A 5539-nucleotide genomic window follows, 5' to 3' on the forward strand; every position below is an offset into this window, starting at 1 on the left:
GCAGTTCTGGAGCCTGGAAGTACAAAAGCAGGGCGCCATCATTGTTGGGCTCTGGTACAGGTTCTTTCCTGGTTTGCAGACTGCTGACTTCTTGTTATGTCCTTATGTGAGGGAAAGAAGACAAGAGAGCTCACTGGAATTTCTTCTATAAGGCCACTTATCTCAATTATAAGGGCTCTTCTGTCATGACTTACTTGCCTTCCAAAAGGCCCACCTCCTAATACCATCTCATTGAGGGTTCAGATTTCAATACATGAATTTTAAGGGGACAGAAACATTCAGTCAATCGCAGGATTCAGCTGTGTAGGACCTTGAAAGCCAGGTTGTGAGGTCTGGAGAGAATCCTGCATGTAAGAGGGAGCCGTGAAGTTTGGAGGAGAGTGACATGATCAGAGTCATGATTTTGGAAAATTTTCTAGCCAGCAACTGCAGGATGCATTGGGGTTAGGAAGAGGTAGGGAGAAAGGGACTTTGGTAAGTTGGTAGTTGTGACAGTGCCGCCAGGTAGGAATATGAGGGTGGGAAGCAGAGAAGAAGCAATCAGACTAGAATAAGAGGGCAGAGACAGACTCACAGAGGAGGAGGATTATGAGGAGGGGTTGTATCTTGGCTCCAAGGGTTCTGGCCTGGGTGCATGAGCATCTGGTGATGATGCCATAACCTGGATACCAACTCCAAGGGGAGGAAGAGATAATGAGCTTGGTTTTTAGATGAGTTGGATTTGAAGGGCAGATACTATGTTCATATGGAGACGTCCAGCACACTATTAGAAAAAGAGGCTGAGTGCTCTACAGTTTCCAGAGTATGGGTCACTTCTCTACTACTTTTTCTTCCTCTGAAAAAAAGGCCCTCTTCTCTGTCCCAGCTGAAGGCTATGGATAGCACTGTGGTTAACAGTTCATGCAGAACCCAGTCATCCTAGAATCACATACTAGTTCTGCCTCTCTCTAAGTTGTATGACCTTAGATGAGTTATTGGATTTCTCTAAGCCTCATCAGTTTCCTCACATATAAACTGGTGATAACAAAAGTATCTTCTGTATAATGTTCCCACAAATTAATTAATGCCAATAATACCTGGCATATTGGAAATGCCTAAAAATATCAACTGTTATTAAGTCAAATTATTTACCATTCCACAAACACACCCAGAACATTCCTTCCTCCTGTCGTTTGTCCCTGCTGCTGCTCTCCACTTACAACGCTCTCCAAAGGAACTGATTCCTACCATTCATCTTACTCTCTACACAAGATCCTGAAATCATACTTACTCTTGACTCTAGGAGCCAGTGTTTGTTTGAATTTGGAATTATCCATGAGATTGGAAAAGCCTGCACCCTCACTGTGATGATTAAAAAAGGCTTGACTGGCTTAGAAGGAGAAATCCATTTTATCCTATTACAGAAAATACTCTCATGCTATAGGGCTTTCCTAAAATCTTTTAACAGAGGGATCGTATAGCAAAACACCTCATCAAAATAAAGGCTTTTTGGAATATATAAAAGGAGAAAATAAAAGTTTGAGAAACCCCCCAAAAATGTGGTAATGTCTAATGTTTGCTACTGTTTTTTTGTGGACAATTGAATACTTGGCACCTCTATTTTGGATTCCTCTTTGGCAGCACTTTCCCAGGCTAAAAGTGCTAGCAGCCAGTTCTTCCCAGCTACCTTCCACCTATGCTTTGTTTTGGCAAGTGTAACTTGCCTGAGAGTTGCAGAAATGCTACTCTGCGCAGAGCTGATGCCAGACTGGAAAAGACATTGTTCTCTGTAAAATTAAGATAAGAGATTTTGAAGCAGAAGGGCCAATCTGCTTCAAACTACGACTTCAACAATGTTTTTAAGTTATCTGAAACAGTAGCTCAATGTCATTCTTCGGGTTTCTACTTATTACAGTATCTTTCTTCTGTTTTAGAACAGTTCCTATAGCAATATAATGAAAATAACCTTTACTTTTTTTTCAGCCACAAAGAGAGAACTATAAATTATTCCTCACCCTAGTTTCCTTTCATCACATACAAAAGCCAGTGCTTGCTCTGCCCCAATAAATCAAAGCTTCAAAAAGGGCAAGGCAGCTAATCAGAGAACGCAGCTTCTACTAACTAGACAATAAATTTCTGTGTCTGTCATCTTTGGAATTAATAAGAGATAAAGGGCCACTTTACACAAAGTTTCCAAAACAGGTCAAGAAACAGTCAGGACATAGAATGAACTCGTAAACCTGGTCATTATGACCATTTAATCTAATAAGAAGTGAAGGTTCATCTGTATTTTACACATGAGCAAATGTCTTCAATACATTTCCAACAGGACAAAATACTGAGTCGTTTTATTTTTGAAAAGTATATTCTCAAAACAGAAATAAATGTTTTTAGTCTGGGAGGAATAAGGAAAATGTCTCTTAGAGGAAGTGATTTTGGAAATAAACCTTAAAGGAAATAGAACCTTTTAACAGCCAGAGAGATTCATATTTTGTAAGAATGGATTAACTCAAATCAGTCATACCCTACTGACCCAACTTTTCTAGTTTTCCAATATGAATGTCCCCAATAGAGTAATTAATGAAGCCAACATTTACTGAATTCATTCTCTACATTAGGCATCGTGCTAAGCACAGGATTAAGAAGATGAATAAAACACTGGACCTGCCCTCAAAGAGTGACCACCCTTCGAAAAGTTCAACTGTTCCTTAATTCTATTACATAAAATAAAACACAAGAATCATTATAAATTGATTCCCAAGTTTAGTTGGAATTTCCACATGAAAGTTTTGCTCCACAGCAGTTTTCTCAGTAAAATAAAATTGAATAATCTAAGACACAGCGAAGACAGCTTTCCCAGGATAGAAAGGAGTTGCAAAAATCAACTCAATCTAACATAGCCATAGTCACAAACTTAAAGTTGGTAATTCTACATAACTGCTTTAAAACTAAAAGAGAACAAGAATGGTCAAAGCTTGTGTTACAGCACTTCTATAAAGGTAGAACAGGCAAAAAAATAATAACTAAATTTTAGTCCCAGGTTGAACCCAAATAGTACTAATACCTGAGATTTCTGCCCTGAATATATTTACATGCAGGACCAAGAGAACTTCTGGGAGAACCTCATTTTGGAAGAAGAGGTAATTCTGAACTTGCATTTGGTTCAAAAATGGTGTTCTAGTGTTAGATTATACGGTACTCAAAATTTGTTTTCAAGTCTAGCCCCTGGGCTGGGATAATTTCAAATTTTAAAACATTAAAAAGAGCAACTTTCACTAAGAAACGATAATTATAGACCCTGGGGTGCAGGGCAACACCCGTTTTGGGATCTGTGTCACAAAGTGCAACACATGGTGGAGAGGATCAACCTTCTCCTTTGGTCTATATCCTACACAGTGTAACTTTGGCTTATTGAAGTTTCCAAGACTGTTTCACTCCTTTGCTCCATTGGAGGCTCCCAGGTAGTAGAGGCACCTACACCTCATATGGGGCAGCAGTGAAGATCATCAGCACCAAATGACGCTGGAGAAAAAAAGGAATAAAGTGGCAGATGCCATGAGGCAAATGATGCATATGGGCACCCCAGAGGGCACCCTAGACATAATTAGAGAGTATTTTGTAGGGAGCGGCAGGACTTTCAATGGTAAATTAGGATAAGAATCAGATAAATAGGGTTTATTCCTGCTCATCTCACCTCATTGTCTACTCCCCTATGTTCGGCTCCATACACACAGGTTACTCAAATATTAGATCCTAATTCATTTCAAGAATGTGTTGAATTATTCTTTTAATAGAAATAAAAGTGCTCACTTATCTGAAATTTAGTAGCATAGTCAACAACTTCTTTCCCATCATGGTATTTCAGGAGGAACACTGAAATTTTACACCGGGGTGATCCCACAGCATAATTCTGAGAAGGAAAATGCATGGGGAAATACGAATAGAAGGAAGTCAGACTGGTTCACCAGGGAAGATCCTTTGCCTTGTTCTCCCGAGAACCAGTGACACTGAACAAAAAGATTCCTGGTACTTTTGGAAATTATATAAAAAGTAAATTGAACTTCAGTCCAGAGGGCATCCCTGTAGGATGCCTGGTCAGAGACTTCTGGGCTGGATTCTTTTCCTCACTTAAAGATTTTTGCAAAAGCTTTTTTGCTTGCAAGAGAAGATTCTGAAAAAGATCTCATTTTAAAATATCTGTATGAAAATGCTTAGAATGGGTTGTCACGTCCCTTGTTAGAGCAAAGCTGACTAGAGATGGAAAACTATGTATTCCATTGTACCTTTAGTGGCCTTCACAAATAAGTAAAGGTAGAATAGGAAAAAAAAAAAGCACTGACAAAGCTATTTAGTCAAGACATTTTTTGACAGATTTTTGGAATTGGGAAGCCTTTTCTTGTTTTGCAACAAAAGGTCTTTTCTTCTTCTCCTCAACCTACCTTGTGTTCTGCAACCAGATTGGTTTTTCTAGTGCATCACTTTTATGTTATTCTCCTGCTTAAAACTTCAGAAAATCAATTCCACAGGGGATGACAAGGAGGGGTGGCAGAGCAGCAAATTCATAGAATAATCACTGTATCTAAAATGTATTGCACACTGTGTGCCAGGTGCTGTTCTAAGCATTATGCATGCATTAACCCATTTAATGCTCAAATAACCCCTATGAGAAAAATGCTATTTTTTTTTTTACCCCATTTTAAAGATGAGCTTAAAGAACTTGCTCAAGATTGCACAGGTGGCATTTCAATCCAGGCAAGCGGATTCTAGAACCCTCTCACTCTTAACTACTACATCTACATTTTAGAGCTCAAAAAGCCCTCAAGGGTACAAAAAATATATATTTTCTGTTCATGTTGTGCTTGAGCACTCAGAAGTCAGAAGGAAGGAGAATGTTCTCCAGCTTCATGATGACATTCAAAGCTTTCCACAATCTAACAAGATTTCCTGTCTTATTCACAGTCCAATCTCAAGTCCTCCAATCTAGCCAAATGTTCTTACTATTTCAAAGTTTCATTCTTCCAGAGTGTCTCATTCTTCCCATCTTTCCAAATCTTAATCATCACTTAAGGTCCACATAAAATCTTGCCTCATGCAGACAAGGACGCCTTCTCTGTCCATTGGGAGGGCCCTCTTTGTACTCCACAACCGCTAAGGTCCACACCAGCAGTTTGATATCATCACTCACTGCTTTGCCGGTTTCTCTTGTGTGTTTTTTCTCACCTCCATTCTTAATTTTACTTTCATACAAAGCAATCTCTAATGACAGTACTCATTTCAGGAACACTTTATGTCTGTGTAAGGAATACAACCACTGTGGCACAACCACAGGTGGTAGCCTTTGCTTACGTAGGGCAGCGGTCCTCAACCTTTTTGGTACCAAGGACTGGTTTTGTTCCATGGACCTGTGGTGGAGGGGGATGAAACTGTTCCACCTCAGATCACCAGCCATTGGTTAGGTTCTCACAAGGAGCACGCAACCTAGATCCCTCTCATGTGCAGTTCAGGACAAGGTTCACCTCCTATGGGAATCTAATGCCACCTGATCTGACAGGATGCGGAA

Source organism: Mandrillus leucophaeus, unplaced genomic scaffold, assembly GCF_000951045.1.
Source record: "Mandrillus leucophaeus isolate KB7577 unplaced genomic scaffold, Mleu.le_1.0 Scaffold652, whole genome shotgun sequence".
NCBI lineage: Eukaryota > Metazoa > Chordata > Mammalia > Primates > Cercopithecidae > Mandrillus > Mandrillus leucophaeus.